General features: G+C 41.5%; 1 long non-coding RNA gene across 1 annotated transcript in view; it reads right to left on the minus strand.

Moving 5' to 3' along the window:
- Positions 1-5,673, minus strand: part of LOC309646694 — a 43,404-nt gene extending 37,731 nt beyond the window's left edge. The window contains exon 1 of the long non-coding RNA XR_014255533.1: positions 926-5,673. This is a non-coding gene — a long non-coding RNA (uncharacterized lncRNA). The remainder of the gene's footprint in view (positions 1-925) is intronic.
- Positions 5,674-18,516: the final 12,843 nt, after the last annotated feature.

The following is an 18,516-nucleotide window of genomic DNA, read 5'->3' on the forward strand; positions in this document are numbered from 1 at the left end:
TGTCGTGTCTTGCAAAATAGCTCAGAGTTTACAGAAAGAAAATCAAATGGTTCCCCACACTAGTGGCACTCTGTCTCTCACGGCAGGTTGTAGCTTATCCCAAAGTCATGACAATCTTTTTAGAACCTCAAGAGGTATACATATATCACAATTAAAATAAGGTGCTGTATCCTTTCAGGCAAAGTCTGAATCTGACTTTTAGATTTCAGTATAGATAAGTGAAGTCATCACTTAGGAAAATTTTATGAGAGAAAAAACTAAAACATAGAAAATTCTATCCATTAATTTTACCTTTTCTGGGATTTGGGAAACAACTATCATTTTTAATTACAGTGGTTGAAGCATATCTGGGTAAGGGGATCCCATTGCTTTTAGGAGCATGGCTTTTGAAACTCTGCTAAAGTGGGAGAAAAAAAATGTTAGGAACATTTTGTGTGTGTGTGTGTGTGTGTTACATACAAAATACCTATGCATGGCCTCTCCCAGCAACTTGGACTTCTCACAATATGGTGCCTGGCTTTCCAAAAGGAGTGTCCCAAGAGTTCCAGAAAGCAAGATGGGGAACCTGCCAGAACAGATGAACCTGGGCTATATCTAGAACTAGCAGTGTTACTCTCACCATATTCTGTTGCTTAAAGCAATCCCAGGATGTCCTCAAATTCAAGGGGGGTAGTAAAATTAATTCCACCTTTGATGGGGGAGGGGGAGACAAGGTCACATTGCATGTGGGAAGGGCATTATGGCTGTGGCCATTTTTGGAAGCTGTAATCCACCATGGCTACTATTATACATGTAAAGTTAAGTAACTTGCTTAAGGCCACAGAGGTAGTAGGTGGGGGAACCAGTCCAGAAATACAAGCCCTATACTCGAATGCCCATTTATGGCTCCAACACTCAAGTCACACAACCGCAGTCATCTGCTTACCTGTCTCTTCCAGGACATGGCTCTTCCTTGAGACCTCTGTCTAATTCCTCTTTGTGTTTTCCCCAGTGTCTGGTACAAGTCCTGTCACGGAGCGGTTACCTAATACATGTTTTGCTGACAAAATAAGTGAATCATACGTCACTCATCACTAGTTCCACCAAGCTCGGATGGAGTCATTTTCTGGAATGGCTTGTTTTCTATCCGCTCTGGACATAAATGTTGCTGATGACAAGGAAATTCCTGAAACAGATCAGCTCTGAACTAATCACTGCAGAGCACAGACATGACCCTATACTGAAGAGTTTATCATCTTTTTATTCATTCTCATTGCAAGTGTTGATGGTAAAATTGAAGAGTTAAGAAAGGGGTGCCTGTGCTGGAAAACAGCTTTGCAAACTATTCTAGTCCGTGTGTATTAAATTTATACCTGAAATTACTATTTCCATTTTTCATTCACAATTTCTGATCTCTTAAGAGGTGAATTATATGCTATAGGACTGTGCTGTCTATTCTCCGCTCTCTTTTTCCATCCTGCCCCCGGGGCCAAAAAGATTGACGTTCATCAACAGAATCCCTGAGTCTTCTTTCTCTCCAGTTAGTTTTGGCCAATGGGAGTAACAGCGGGAGGTGAAAAAACAGGAGAAGAATGAGGTGGGGCATTTATCCTCCCAGAATTACTCCTCACAGGTCATGGTTGGGTAGGGGCTAGGTTCCTCTAGAGAAGTCACTTCACTGTTTGGGGCAGGCAGCCCTCTCGCCCAACTGGACCTCCCTCTCTAGAATCCAGTGTGACTCCCACTCCTGAGCCTTCAGGCTTAGGGGTAAGATAAGGGCTCCTGCTAGCTCTGGGCTACTTCACTCTTCCACATGATGGTTTCCGGAAATCAGCTCTTACCCTCATAATTAGTCCATTCATTAAACTCACCTCAATGACCTTGTTTGAGTGGATTTTCTGTCAGAACCTGACTGATAAAAATGGTATTAAGAATTTGAAGATTTGTAAATGCCTTGGAATAAACCCTCTAATGAATCACTCATTACTTTGGTTAATGTTCTAAATCTGTGTTACAAAGGGAAATTAATTGAACAAATATTTACTTAGTTGATACTATGTGCCAAGCATAGGATCAGGCTCTGAGGATGGATTCATTGATTACACACACACACACACACACACACACACACACACCACACGTTATAACAGCGTTATTGAAATATAATTCACAGACCATACAATTCACCCATTTTAAGTGTACAATACACCATAGTTTAGTCTAGTGAAAAAAAGCCTATTATGCTGAGTTAAATAAGGTGAAATAGCATTGTCTTCCACAGCAAAGAAAAGAGAATAATTTGAATGTCCATCAATAATAGAATAGAATAATACAATAGTTGGAAAATTTGAAGTGCATTCATATTTAGGGTCTACTGAAAAATAAGTTATATCTACAGATATTAATATGGAAATATATCAGTGATGTATTATTAAGCGAGAAAGGACATTTGTAGAGTAATGTGCATGATATAATCTCACTTTTTATAAAAAGACACAGCCAAAACAACTCTAGACATGTGTTTGTACTCTTTGTCTATAAACAAGAAAAAAAGTGTGGAAAACATTGAAGTGTTAACATTATCTCCGGAGTAATTGGGATGGAGAAGAAATGTATTAATATTTACATAACTTTGGATTGATGCATTGAATGTGGTAGGAGCATTTTCTGTAGGGTCTTTTTTTTTTAGCAAGAGAAAGAGAAATTTAGCAAGAAAAATTTAGAAGAAAAACGAGACACATCCCCAAATCTAGAGCTCCTCCTGAAATTTTTTGATCAGTAACAGTGACTCTACCAGCTTACATTACCTGCTTCGATGCTATATGGAACATGAGAGAAGAAATTCGAATCTATTTTGGTAAGTAGGGGAAGCATCAGCATGCAAATAGGATTCAATTGGTTTAAAAGAACGTAACCAATTTTCTCACATATAAACATTTCTCTCGATGACCGAAAAATTAATAGCACTGACTGGATGACTGTATTTTGATCTTGCCTCCTGAAGTGGAAGGTGTAGCTGCATGTCCAGCATCCACTGGACCTGTCCTCATCCATCACAAAACAACCACTGTTGCCAAAGATACCCATCTCCAGCTTGACTTATGTACCAGCTGCATGTCCAATCCTGAACCAGTCACTATGGGAAGGGAGATGGAATTATGCTGATTGATGAAGCCAATCTGGAGCCACTCCTGGAGCTGCTGGAGTCAATCTCTTCTGATTCACGTGGCAACAACGGTGATTCATGGATGTATTCATGCCTAAGTTGATCATAGTCAGGCAGAGGACTTCAGTTTGATAGTGAAGAGACTTCCTCTCTCTCTCTGGGATGTAAACAAGAATACATTGGCTTGAGTTGCTGCCAGCAGGCATCTTAAACCATGAGGGGACTTTATAATGACGTTAAGCCCTTGGAAGGCAAAGCAGAACAACAGAAAGAAACTGATGCCTTGGTTCCATTATTGAGCCACTGGATCAAACCTAGCCTGAAGTACACAGTAACACTGGATTTTATGGTTATGTAAATCAACACATTTTCTTTGTTGAGTACATCTGTTTGAGTTTATTTTTCTGCTTCCTGCAACCAAAACATCCTAAAAAGTATCCCCCCACACACACACCATAGGTCAGATCTTTAGAAAATGTCAAAGTTGTATTTCCCTCCATACGTTTTGTTACTGAGAAAACTCTGGCATTTTCTAAAGCACCTTAATGAAAGCACTCCACTACAGGAAAGCAAAGAAACCCGGACCATCAAAAGACCACGATGGTTTTTCTTGGTGATGACACCCACAGAGGGCATCAGAAGAGCGGGGACGTGCTCTACACCCGATTTTCTATTTTATTCACTCATATCCTGTTGCCTGGCGTTTGCCTTTCTCAGAAATAGACCACAGACACAGTTCTTTGTATGCTGTAAAACTCTTCAGCAAAGCAGACCCTTGTCTCCACTGCTAATAAACCTAATAGCCTTTAGCCAGCCACACCATTCAGAGGGAGGGAAAGTCTGTGTTTGTTAAACTCATCTTCCTTTTGGCTTCCCAGTTCACTAAGCTTCACCTTACGTTTAGTCTCAAAAGAAGAGAGAGACCTACCCAGCTCTCCTGAGAGGCATGGAGGTCACTGCTGCACAGCTGGAACTTGGAGATCATCTGGAAAGTTCTCCTCAGCAAGCAAGTACCTTCAGCAGCTTCTTGGTAAAGACAGTTTGGTTTCATGGTTAGAAGCGTGGTCTCTGGAGCCAGACACTCCTGGGTTTGAATACAGCCTTTGAGTCTTTCTTACTAGTTCTGGGACATTGGACACATTTCTTAACCCAGACATACTTCCACATCCTCCTCTGTAAAATGGAGGCGATAATTAATACCCACCTCTCAGGCTTGTAAGGCTTGGCAAAGCTATCCCCATAAATCACCTAACATGGTGCCCAGCAGGTAGTGAGCACTCAAGAGATATTAGCTATAAAGAGGTAAGGGAAGCAACAGTGACAACTTAAGCAGCTCCACTGAAATGGTTAAAAATCTGGGTGAGGGTGATTTTCAGATGATGAACGAGGAAGCAGGGAGCGCAGATGTCCGGGAAGTATTATCGGGACCTCCTCAGGAGTCTATACTGACTATTGCATTTTCTTGTCTAATACTTTGCCAATTCTTCCACATTATCAATAATGAGTTCGCCTATCACATCTGTGAATAATCAGACCAGGGCAAAACCTTTCAGGCGCTTTGCTTTCCCATCAATAAGTTGAAATTGCTTTTCCAGTCCCCAAACACCACACACACACACACGCACACACACACACACACACACACACACACACACACACACACAGCTTCAGCAGCTTATTGAGGTATATTTTGTGCATGACAGTGGGCAAAAAGAAAAAAGAAACTATTCCTTAAGATCAAACATCGTTTTCAAGTCTAGGTTAGCCTTCCTGGAAAATCCATCCACAGTAGTTTTCAGGCAGGTTAAAATGTCTGAGCTGTGATCACACAGTGTGCCAAGAACATGGCTGGCACATGAGGCTTGGAAAGACAGAGAGGCTTGGAAAACTGGAAAGGAAGATTTGTTTCCAAATGAAAAGTATAGCATAGTCACAGCTGGCATTCCGTCATGAAGGGCTCTTTGGGTAAGACCATGCTCTGGAGAGAAATAAATTAGTTTTGAGCCTGGGGCCAGATCACTATCACAGTGCAACTTGCTTCTTCTCTTAAGAAAGACTCACTCTTCTCGCCTTCCTCCATTTTAAAGAAATAGCTTCATTATGGGACTTTTGCAATCATAGAAGTTGGTTAAATTTTTCAAATTTGAATCAGTAGAGGTAGCACATAAAAGCCTAAAAGCTTTGTGTTATTTGGTTTTGCTATTTCTCCCTTAGTTGACTGTTGGAGTCACATGACAGATGTTGTCCCTAAAGCCTATGAATAGGATGTACCCTCCAAATGAATATAGGCTTCTATTTCATCCAGGAGTTCTTTCAGAAAAGGCTAGACAGCTAGACAGAGGGACTGAGGACCTTTTCTCTTCCAAGAACCATCACAGAAAGGAACTAGGGTTCAGATTCAGTAAACAGGTCAGGTCTTACCAACAAGCGGCATAAGCTAGAACTGAACCAATTCTCCCCTACCTGGCAAACCAAAGGAGTCTGAAATTCTAGGTTTTAACTTCAACAACATCAAATCAAAAATAGAGCGTGCAATGTACAACTAAACAAACAAGAATTCAACTCCTGATTCTTCATTTACTAGCTGCGTATTTTTGGGTGGGAAGGTTACATTCCCTGAGTTTCAGTTCCATCAATTATAAATTGGAAATAATAAGACTGTATATATCAAACGAGATCATGTAGGTGGTTCTCCTTTGAAAACCAAACAAAATAAGCACAGTTAACATTAAAATGGTTATAATCATTATTCATTACACCTCTACTTTGTATTACTGGTATCTGTTAAAACAGCTTTTCCCTTTGAGAATAACACTTCAGCCACACCAATTATTTGCACTTAAATGTGAATGAAAATAAAAGTCAGGGGGCAAGAGATGACTGAGGAAAGGCTCTAAGAAACAGCAATGCTAGAATATACCACAAAAATAAAACACGGGTCATCTAGGAGCCTTAGCATAAACCTTCTCTTCAAAATTTCTTCCATGTTGCTCCTGGGTTAACTTTCTTTTCCCCAACAGAAAAATGTAGAAGACATGGATTTTCAGTCAATAAACTAGTACGTATTGAATGCCTGCTAAGTGCCAAGCACGGTGACAGGTGTTGGGAATGTAACAGACAAACAGACGTGTCAACTGCCCTTCGGAGCCTCCAATCCATGTTGGTGGTTGACCTCACCTAGAGAAGAAAGCCCAGGACAAAGCCTTGAGATACTCCCATGTCTAAGAATCGGGGATACATAAGAAACTTGAGAAAGAAGGTGAAGAAAGGTCTTTAGAGAAGCAAGAGGAGGTGAAAAGAGATCGGATCCAGAGCAGAAGTGGAGATCAATTTTAGGCCAAAGAAAGGTAGCCTTTCCATCTGTAAAATATATATAGATATATATTGGCACTTACTATTTCTTAGCAACTGGGCTAGGTCCCGACAATTCAGTAACCTAAAGGTTATTACAGATCGTGTTTCCCAGCAAGCAGACTCTGAGATGGAGATCAACATGTAGGAGGTTTTATGAGGCATTTATTAAGATCAACACCTGATAAAGGGAGAGGAGGGATGCAGGACTGGGCAGAGGGAGGAGTCAAGCTCCAATTCATGTTCAGTGTTGGCCTCAGCAAACGACATAGGGAGCTCTGGAGCTAGATGGGTTCTTCAGCGTTGTCCCCAGTTGGGCTGAGACGGCCGCATCCACGAGTCAGTGGATGGGAACCGTGCCGGGTTGTGGCCTTGGGCCAGGCATCTCTCTGCTGATGGACAGCCACTGAGGGAGCTGGCAGCTAAACGTTACTCCCAGCATCTGGGGAAACAAGTCCTTCATGGGCGAGAGATTTGGGGAACACCGACTGCTCACCGCAAAGAATAACACAGTTTCTGCTTCCTGGAAGTCATGGCCTCACCCAAGCTTACAAAAATGAAACAACTATCCAGCAGGTGGCAGCATTACGATTCAGGTTGATGGGGCTAGATTAAAGGATTTGTTGAGTCAAGGTTCTTGGATGCAAATAACCAAAACTCCGGTTAACTAAAGCATAAAAGGATTTATGGAAGGGCATGGATTAGCTCAAGGAATTGATGGGAAGTCCCAAGAAACAAGCTCCAAAATGGAAAGGAATAGCAAAGAGAAGGTGGGAGTCTAGAATCTCAATCAAGGTCCTCTCATAGGAGCAGTGTGCATTGGGTGCCTCTTCTGATGCCAGTGCACATGGGTGCCACCACCTCTGCCTCTGGAATGAATTCGGAGTGTTCCCTGCTACTCTGCACCACTGGCTCCAAGTTCAGAGACTCAGCAGACGCATCAGTTTGGCCAAGTCTAGGCAGGTGCTCACATTCTAGCTGCAGGGGCTGAAGGTGAGGAAGCGTCTGGCTTTGCAGGCATCCTTAGCCAGAGGTAAGGACCTGTCTCCCACCTCAACTCGTGAACAAAACTATCCTCAGACATCAGAACATCAGAGGGGCTTCAGACACTGGACTGATTTTTTTTTAATTATAGATAGAGATAGATGATAGATTGATCGATCGATAGATAGATAGATAGATAGATAGGACATACAAAACACTGACCCATCAATTTAACTCTGCACTCATGAGAAGGGGTAAATAAGGGTTATGTAGATGTTAGGTCCCCCAAACATATGGCGGGGGAAGACAATGGACTGATGAAACAAAACAGAAAAATACTAAAGACTAGTCCATCACTTGGGCTCAGCATTTGTGAGAAGGAGTTAGTTAGAGTGGTACAGATGTTGGGTCCAGCTGGATAGATGTAGTGTTGACAGAAGACCTCAGTCTCAGCATAATGGAAATGCACTCAGGAAACCAAGGCCGAGTCACGGTCAGAAGACAGAGAGATTAGAGAGAACTGAAGCTCAGAGAATGGGCAGACACCCATGGCCCATCCCCAACACAGTACTGGCAACAAGACTCATTCCAGGTTCTTTCCAGTGGTAAGAGGAGGACCCTTAAAATATGGTCACATTTGGCCAGAACTGGCTCAGGCCCCAAGGCAGGACTGAGAGTCTTTGAGTTGAAAGTTTTCTGTTCCAGCAAATGAGTGGAGCCGGAGAGGGCGATGTTAAGAAGAGAAATGACCCAGAAAGAGACTTGAATAGCTTTCATCCCTTTATCTACTCCTCCAGAGCCCTCCCCCAAACAAAGGAAAGGCAAGTAGCATTAGTTACTGCCAACTATACTAAGCCTGTGCTAAGGGTTTTCATAAATATTCTCTCTTTAAAACCTCACAAAGCCTGTTATCCTCATTTTACCAATGCAGAAGCTGAATATTATAGATGTTAAATAACATGAACCGACTCTCAGAGATCAGGATTCATACTGTAGTCTACCCCAAAACAGAACACACCCATTTTCTATGAGTTACACGCTCTCTGACCCCTACTTTATTTTAGATCCTTCGTTCCTCACCTGACCCTGATAGGCACTTTGTACTTCTCAGAGTCATGCTTCTCAAATGGACATTTATATTCTCATTAATATAACATGTCTGAGGGTATCTGAGGTCACAGACTTAGAATAAGCACATTCCTACAATGACAATTTTACTTGAGGATTTTGCAGGGCTGGGATTACAGGTTGGGGGAGGGTGCAAAGTGGAATATTTTAATTGGTTAGTATTTAAAATATTTTTTATGAAAGCCAGCACAGATGAATGTAAGATATGAATATTTACGACAAAATAAGCCATGTTGAAGAAATCACAAGCCACTTCGGGCAGATCCCTCTGAGATATGCATTCACATTACTCTGTCATTAAAGATATATTAATAGCAACTTTTATGAAACACTAGTTATGAGGTTAAGAATCTGCCTGCCAATGCAGGGGACACGGGTTCAAGCCCTGGTCCAGGAAGATCCCACATGCGACTGAGCAACTAAGCCCGCGAGCCACAGCTACTGAGCCCACGTGCCCTAGAGCCCATGCGCCACAACAGGAGAAGCCACCACAGTGAGAAGCCCGCGCACCGCAATGAAGAGTAGCCTCCACTCGCCACAACCAGAGAAAGCTCGCACGCAGAAATGAAGACCCAACACAGCCCCAAAAAAAAAAAAATTTTTTTTTTAATAAATAAATATTTTAGAAAATTAAAAAGAAACACTGGTTATGAGGAGAAGACCTGGGGGAAACTCGGTTAAGCTCACCTCCACCTCCCAAGCCCACTCGTGTGCAAATAATCCCTGTGTTTCATGCTGGAGTTTCCCTATATTGGGAGAAGGTAAAGAGTTGATGACTGTCTGGAGAAGCCAAGGCACTGGGGAAACTCCCTGAGAGTGCCATGCCAGCCTCTGGAAAGAATGGAAACTGCTAGAAACAAAAGAATGAGTCAGAGGCCCATGAGTATAATGGAGGAATAATGAGATGAAATGCAGCAAAGGCAAGCTTTGGCTTGGGGTCAGGACAATTTCCAAGCAGTAAGAACAGTTAGGTGGCCAACTCATAGAGGAAGAAAATGAGATTCCCCCAACACTTAGCTCATCAAACCCAACAGGACTAACTCAGGCCGCCTTGTCTACAGGGAACCATCTGTACTGACTCCGGAAAGGCAGGATGGCCAAGCAGGTCATTTTCAGCTCCTATTTCTGTTACTCTATGGAACAGGGGTGATTCAAACCGTATGTCTTTAAAACCACTCTTCAATTTGGTGGTTTGGTTGTTTGGGTTCTTTTAAAGTACCACGTGACCAAGGCCCTTGTGACAAAACAAAGCACTTTCACAAACAAAGTTTGTTTCAAACCTAACTCACTTATCTTCTTTTCCCTGTGCATGTAAAGTAATGTGCTTTCTTTTAGAACTCGTTCCAGGCTAAACTGGATTGATGTTGTGCTTTATGTAAACCGTGAGGCCAAAGAACAGAAGAATATGAAAGATCCCACACTGGCTAGGATCAAATTTCAGGGCAGCCTGGGGTTCTGAATCTGTCAGTGGTACCCAGGGACATGTGGTTAAAAAAAAAAAAAAAAAAACACGCTGGTTGTTGTTAACCTCAGAAAGGCAGGGATGAGCCCTAAGCAGACAAACACGCCTATCTTGTGGGCAGATGTTTTATGACTGTCTTGTTCCAACTCTAGTCAAAACAGTAAAAACAGCCTGGCCTTCAGAATCAGACAAAACTGGATTCTGACATCATGGCACACAGAGAAAGGGACTTTGAAGGGTGACTTTATCTTCTCTGAGCCTCATCTGTAAAATGGACACAATAAAAACTACCGCAGAGTGGCTGAGAGAATAAAATGAGAAAATGTATGTGCCGTGGCTGGCATATAGCAGGTGCTCAATAAATTTTAACAAGTAATATGATGGAGGTTCTGTCTAAAACTCTCTTAATACTATATGTTTTCTGAAATTGAGTTATTTGTAGTGAGGTGGATGGACCTAGAGTCTGTCATACAGAGTGAAGCAAGTCAGAAAGAGAAAAACAAATACCGTATGCTAACACATATATATGGAATCTAAAAAAAAAAAAAAAAATTGGTCATGAAGAACCTAGGGGCAGGACGGGAATAAAGACACAGACCTACTAGAGAATGGACTTGAGGACACAGGGAGGGGGAAGGGTAAGCTGGGACAAAGTGAGAGAGTGGCATGGACATATATACACTACCAAATGTAAAACCGATAGCTAGTGGGAAGCAGCCGCATAGCACAGGGAGATCAGCTCGGTGCTTTGTGACCACCTAGAGGGGTGGGAGAGGGAGGGTGGGAGGGAGGGAGATGCAAGAGGGAGGGGATATGGGGATATATATATATGTATAGCTGATTCACTTTGTTATAAAGCAGAAACTAAAACACACCATTGTAAAGCAATTATACTCCAATAAAAATGTTAAAAAAAAAAAAGACTATATGTTTTCTCAATTTCTGGTGCATTAATACTATAGTTTAGTTGTATATGAGGCCCAAGCCATTCTTATAATTACATGCCTCTAATGAATGATTTCCTACCTCACCAAGAGATACCAGCTGTCTTCCTAGCTGGAAATTGTCTTACTCTTAGTCTGCTCAGGCTGCTGTAACAGAATAACATAGACTGGGTGGTGTAATTAACAAATATTTATTTCTTATAGTTCTAGAGGCTAGAAAATCCAAGAGTGAGGTGCTGGCTAATTTGATTCCTGGTTAAAGCCCTTTTCCTGGTTTGCAGGTGGCCATCTTCTGGCTGTCTCCTTACATGGCAAAGAGAGAGCAAGGTCTCTCAAGTCTAGGGCACTAATCTCATTTGTAAGGGCTCCACCATCATGATCTAATTACCTTCCAAGTTTCCCACCTCCAAATACCATCACATTGGGGATGAGGGTTTCAACATGGGAATCTGGAAAGGAGGGTGAAGGGGGCACAAACATTCAGTCCATCGCAGAAGGGAATGTTGGTATTTTGCTAACAGTGCCCCAAATTCAGACTACAAGGAGAGCTCTGCTCTGTTAATTCTTGGTCCCTAGGGTGGTCTTTACTGCTCAGACTTCCTTTCTCAATCCCTTCCTGAATCCTAAGGGATTAACCTCTGCCTTACTTTCCAGATGTTATGAGTTAACTTTCCCCTTTTATAGGTTTACCTAAACAAATATAACGCTCTCTAACATCTGCCATTTAAATAAGAGGAGATTTATTACTTACTTGTTGCCATGAGAATGTCATAAGAGTCAAGAAGAAATCTGTAACAGCTTGTGGTTGCCTTGCAGCTTCACCGGGTTTACCAAGCAACCTCTTTTCTTACCGTTGTTATGGTAGCCACAGATCAGGCATAGAGCTTTGAGAATGCATCTGAATGAATGAATTAGGGGACCACTCTGATGGGAGAAGGTCTACGGCTCTAAAGTTTCTGACTGCAGGATCCAACACATTTCTTTGTTCCTGCCAGTTTTTTAGGTGCTACAGAACTAGAAAGGGGACTTTAAGATGACCCTGGGCCACTTGCTCAGAGATCAGTCCAAGTTCATGAAACAGCTATTCTTCAATTTGCTGGTAATCACTTATAAATAAATTCAGCATTTTGTTCATTTTTAGGCAGTGGGGGTATCTGAGATGTATCCCTGCCAATGCAAAATGCCCTAGTGTCATAGATAAACATGGAAAACAGAGAGAAAAGAGTACAAGGAACAGAGTCAAGGCCAGTAGGTCCCTCTTGCTTATATTTGCTGTGCTATCACAGAGTCATTTCCTTCAGTGTACAGACCCAGGCTGCTTAGGGCAAAGAACAGGAAAGTTGTTTCATCCAAGGATGTCAGTAGTGGAGACGTGCTTGTTTCCCCCTATTTCCATCTACTTTACACTGATTTGCCCTGAAGTTCAAGTGTCTGAACTCCTCAACCCCATTAGGTATCTGTGCTCCTATGACTTATGAGTGCCCTGGGATATTCAGATACTAGTTAGAGTTTGGGATGCAAATTACAGAGACAGAGTCTGGCTAATTGACACAGAAAAGGAATTGATTGCACAGGTATTGGACACTTTACAGAAATGGCAAGAAGATGAGAGAACCAGGTATGGCAAGAACCAAGGGAAACAGCCTAGAGATGGTCTGCCTATATTGCCACTGTTCTACATAGAATATCCCTCAGCCACCAAATTCTTGCTATAGTGACACTGGACTCATGAATCTGCCACAGCCTGCAGGAATAATTGTTAACTGACCATGTTACTTGCTTGCATAGTTTCTTCAGCATTCAAAGTTGGATGCTGGAGAATCTGATTGGCTACACATGGGTCACATAAAAATGCCCAGCTACTAGAGCAAAGCTAAGGAGAGAATAGCCCTCCCCTTTCAGTTCTGTGGGAGAATAACCTCCCACCTCTCTTAGGACTATCCCCAAAATACAAAGGACATTTTAAGTTCTGGGGAGCCAAAATGACTAACATCCATCACAGTGCTCCACTCTGGCTAACATCTCCCTAGATCCTTTTTTGCTTCGTAACATTTTCAAAAGCATTGCTCCTGTCTAAACACAATGAAATGCTCCCCAGGACAACCAAACTCTCAGTCTTCTGATGGGAGCAAAACAGTGTCTCATCTGGTACTGTAGCGAGCCCCAGTTTCAGGATCTTTCTCCTTCCTGATATTCTTCCACTTTGACTAAACCAAAAGTCATTCCCCAATAATACATGATATGTACGTACATATAAAATGGGAGAGAAAAAGCAGAAAAGGAAGGAAAGTATATGCACACACACACGGGCACACATATACCTATACACACACACCAAGGAACGTAATATGGGTTGAGGCTATATTCCTCATTTTTGTCATTGAGGTGAGGCTATAGCTGATGTTTCAGATTGGGTTCTTTGGGAAGAAGACTCTGAGGTGGCGTTTAAATTTCAGGATATTTATTTAGGAGAGCCCTTGGGATCAACGCCTCTGGAAAGGTGGGGAAGGAAGCAGCGTAGACAAAGGGCAGAGTCAAGCTGCAATGCGGGCCGTTTGGAAGACCATGGTTAAGCAATGAGTGGGTGAGTCCTACATAATTAATCCATTTCAACCCTCCTATCTCGAAAGTCTTTGGTTTCCGTCTCTACAATGAAATTGGCATCTTTTTCATGTAGGTCCAGATTTCAGTCAGCCGAGTGAAAAAACAATTAGAACCACTCCCAGATGTTCAAATGTGTACAATGTACAATGAATCCAAAATAACCTGAAAATAGACCAATATCAATAAATTGGGCCTGAAATAAAATTATCTTCTTCTATCCTTAATCCAACACCCTCAGAATCCATTCCTGCACATATATCTCAGATTTTTGTTCACATGAATTAGTAAATTCTTGAAATGTTTCTAGAGTATAAAATTTCTCTTCTCAGATTTAATTTTTTAAATGTCCCCAACCCACATTTTCCAGGAGCAAACTTTTTTTTATGGACAGAGAGTCAGTGAGGCTGGTGGAGAGAGGACAACGGGAGAATTGCCTTTCCCCTGCAAGAGTTAGGGAGTTGGTTACAAAGACTTCCAGCAATCTTGGAAAGAGGTGAGCTATTTCAACTGGCCATGGAGGCTCACTGCAGTTGCAAGTGTAGACATTAAATTCTCTCACATGGTCCCATTCTAATTTATGGGGCCTCACCCTATTTCATTGTCTTTTTTTTTTTCCAACATCTTTATTGGAGTATAATTGCTCTACAATGGTGCGTTAGCTTCTGCTGTATAACAAAGTGAATCTGCCATACATATAGACATATCCCCGTAACCCCTCCCTCTTGCATCTCCCTCCCACCCTCCCTATCCCACCCCTCTAGGTGGTTACAAAGCACCTAGCTGACCTCCCTGTGCTATGCGGCTGCTTCCCACTAGCTATCTATTTTACATTTGGTAGTGTATATATGTCCATGCCACTCTCTCACTTCGTCCCAGCTTACCCTTCCCCCTCCCCATGTCCTCAAGTCCATTCTCTACGTCTGCATCTTTATTCCTGTCCTGCCCCTTCATAGGTTCTTCATAACCATTTTTTAAAAATATATATATTCCATATATATATGCTAGCATACGGTATTTGTTTTTCTCTTTCTGACTTACTTCACTCTGTATGACAGACTCTAGGTCCATCCACCTCACTACAAATAACTCAGTTTCGTTTCTTTTTATGGCTGAGTAATATTCCATTGTATATATGTGCCACATCTTATTTATCCGTTCATCTGTCAATGGACGCTTAGGTTGCTTCCAGGTCCTGGCTATTGTAAATAGTGCTGCAATGAACATTGTGGTACATGACTCTTTTTGAATTATGGTTTTCTCAGGGTATATGCCTAGTAATGGGATTGCTGGGTCGTATGGTAGTTCTATTTTTACTTTTTTAAGGAACCTCCATACTGTTCTCCATAGTGGCCGTATCAATTTACATTCCCACCAACAGTGCAAGAGGGTTCCCTTTTCTCCACACCCTCTCCAGCATTAATTGTTTGTAGATTTTTTGATGATGGCCATTCTGACTGGTGTGAGGTGATACCTCATTGTAGTTTTTTTTAAAAAAATATCTTATTGGAGTATAATTGTTTTACAATGTTGTGTTAGTTTCTGCTGTACAGCAAAACGAATCAGCTATACATATACATATATCCCCATATCTCCTCCCTCTTGAGCCTCCCTCCCTCCCTCACTATCCCACCCCTCTAGGTCGTCACAAAGCATAGAGCTGATCTCCCTGTGCTATGCGGCTGTTTCCCACTAGCCATCCATTTTACATGGGTAGTGTATATATGTCAGTGCTACTCTCTCACTTGGTCCCAGCTTCCTCCTCCCCGCTCCGTGTCCTCAAGTCCATTCTCTACGTCTGTGTCTTTATTCCTGCCCTGCCACTAGGTTCATCAGTACCGTTTTTTAGATTCCATATATGTATGTTAGCATATGGTATTTATTTTTCTCTTTCTGACTTACTTCACGCTGTATGACAGACTCTAGGTCCATCCACCTCATTACAAATAACTCAATTTCGTTCCTTTTTATGGCTGAGTAATATTCAATCGTACATATGTGCCACACCTTCTGTATCCATTCATCTATTGATGGACATTTAGATTGCTTCCAAGTCCTGGCTATTGTAAATAGAGCTGCAATGAACATTATGGTACATATCTCTTTTTGAATTATGGTTTTCTCAGGGTATATGCCCAGTAGTGGGATTGCTGGGTCGTATGGTAGTTCTATTTTTAATTTTGTAAGGAACCTCCATACTGTTCTCCATAGTGGCTGTATCAATTTACATTCCCACCAACAGTGCAAGAGGGTTCCCTTTTCTCCACACCCTCTCCAGCATTTATTGTTTGTAGATTTTTTGATGATGGCCATTCTCACTGGTGTGAGGTGATACTTCATTGTAGCTTTGATTTGCATTTCTCTAATGATTAGTGATGTTGAGCATCCTTTCATGTGTTTGTTGGCAATCTGCATGTCTTCTTTGGAGAAATGTCTATGTAGGTCTTCTGCCCATTTTTGGATTGGGTTCTTTGTTTTTTTGATATTGAGCTTCATGGGCTGCTTGTATATTTTGGAGATTAATCCTTTGTCAGTTGCTTCGTTTGCAAATATTTTCTCCTGATCTGAGAGTTGTCTTTTCATTTTGTTTATGGTTTCCTTTGCTGTGCAAAATCTTTTAAGTTTCATTAGGTCCCATTTGTTTATTTTTGTTTTTATTTCCCTTTCTCTAGGAGGTGGGTCCAAAAGGATCTTGCTGTGATTTATGTCATAGAGTGTGCTACCTATGCTTTCCTCTAAGAGTTTTATAGTGTCTGGCATTACTTTTAGGTCTTTAATCCATTTTGAGCTTAGTTTTGTGTATGGTGTTAGGAAGTGTTCTAATTTCATTCTTTTACATGTAGCTGCCCAGTTTTCCCGGCACCACTTATTTCATTGTCTTAACTTTAGAAAAAGTCTAATAAAACTTTGAATTGGACTGATTTTGTAATATGGCAAAGCCCAGAACCAAACTATTTGTTCGGTTTTGGGCCATCTCTGTCCTAAGCCTCCAAGAGATAAGATACTCTTTTTCCATAGTCATAGAAAATACCTCTCTTTCAGGCTGTTCCTTGAGCCAAGAATGTTGTAGGAATTTGAGTTGGTCAATCTCTTGAAAGCTATCTAGTGTCATTAGAAGTAGCTGCCCTGTGAAAAATAGTCTCCATTTGCCCACCCTGACCTACACTACATTATTTTTTTCCTTGCTTTTTGCCCCAAAAGAGTGATCTCCATGTACTGCATCGACATGTACTTCATCGACAAGGTGAAATTAACCTTCCAGCTTCAGGTTGAGTCCAGCCAATGGGATGCATGAGGGGGAGAACCAGATTGAAAAAGATAAGGGGAAATTTATTTCCTGGTCCCCAGACTGCCAGGCCATGAGATAACAGTGGCTGGATTCTTTTACCAAAGTCCATAGTTCCTGTTGGAAAGCCTCATTATACAGCTACAGCTGCAACTACAGCTGTTTCTAGGTTCTGGTAACTGCTCCTTCCCCTTGCTCTTTCAGGCATAGCGGGCAGTAAGGGATCTTGCAGTTCAAATCCCTAAGCTGCTTCACCATCTTTTGTTGGTTTCCCTTAGCCTTGCTCACAGTATTGTAAATAAACCCTTTGTTAAACTTTCCTCAAATACCCCATTTGAGTGTACCATCTCTTTCCTGCTGAGACCCCAAGTAATACACACCCCAGCCAATAGCTCTCAGATCCTAGGAGTCTTTATTCCATTCTAGGGTGTTAAACGACTCTGTCCACCGAATCCTTGCCTTATATATGCATTTTATTCCAGACTGACAGGGATGATAGCTTCATTAGCAGACTCTCAACTATGTGTCATGAGCTTCTGGATTCTCAAGACTGAAATTGAGCTGCACTTCCATTGCTTTTCATTCTAATTGATTCAAGTAGCCTCATATTTCTCACATTTTCCTGAGATACACCTGCATATACTACATGTACCAGTATCTGCACTAGTCAAGTTCTTGTTTACAAATGACAGAAAGTAACACTGAATAACTTAAGCAAAAACAGTGATTTCTTGGAAGAAAATTAGCAGCTCACAGAATTAACAGGAGAGCTGGAAAATGATATTCCAGATGGAATAAAAGGAGATAAAATGTAATCAGAACACCACCACAGCTATCACTGAGGTCAAAGCCATAGAATTCTCACTGCCATCCTTGATGGCACAAAAGCCACTGGACTTGAACCCCTCTGCCTTTGGCTACTCAACTCTACTGCAGTTGTTCTGATAACCTCTAACTTCATGGCAGTTCTTTCTTTAGTCCATTGGCTTCAACATTTTCACATCAGCCACAGACCAACCCTGAAATTAGTGTCAGCATGTAGTTTGGCTTTTTTATCCTTCTTGGACTCAGAGCTCTGCCACCTCATCTTTGTCTGTTTCTCCCCCTATTATACATTCTAATATAAGACATTTTTCTCCCTTTCTCTGAAAATAAACTGAAATGTAGCTTGAGTAGAGATTCACAAGTCAGATGTTCATAAATTTATTATTCCTATATAATTTCTTAGACTTCTTTCTTAGATCCATTCATTATTCAAATGTCAGGGCAAAGTCCTGTTTCCGTACAGAAGGCTTATCTAAATATTTGTATCACACAAGGCTTCAACTTTTTTAGTAGTCTGGGACACTTATATCAAGTTGCCTTGATAGGAAAACATGAATAAATTCTTGGTTTTGCTATGTAAAATATGTTGCGGATATATCTTTTTGACTTCTTGGTTCCACAAAGAATCATTCAAAATGCCTCTCTTAAATATGTAAAGATAAGGCAAGAGTTAATTGGAATCATTTTGGGGTACTTACTGAAACCCCCTCCTGACACTCTTCGTTATGGCAAAGACATTCCTGTGATTAGATGGCAAAGTTTGCATAGAGGTTAAGGAACTTTTGGATAC

This window comes from Balaenoptera physalus (genome assembly GCF_965194825.1).
Source record: "Balaenoptera physalus genome assembly, chromosome: 17".
Classification (NCBI taxonomy): Eukaryota; Metazoa; Chordata; class Mammalia; order Artiodactyla; family Balaenopteridae; genus Balaenoptera; species Balaenoptera physalus.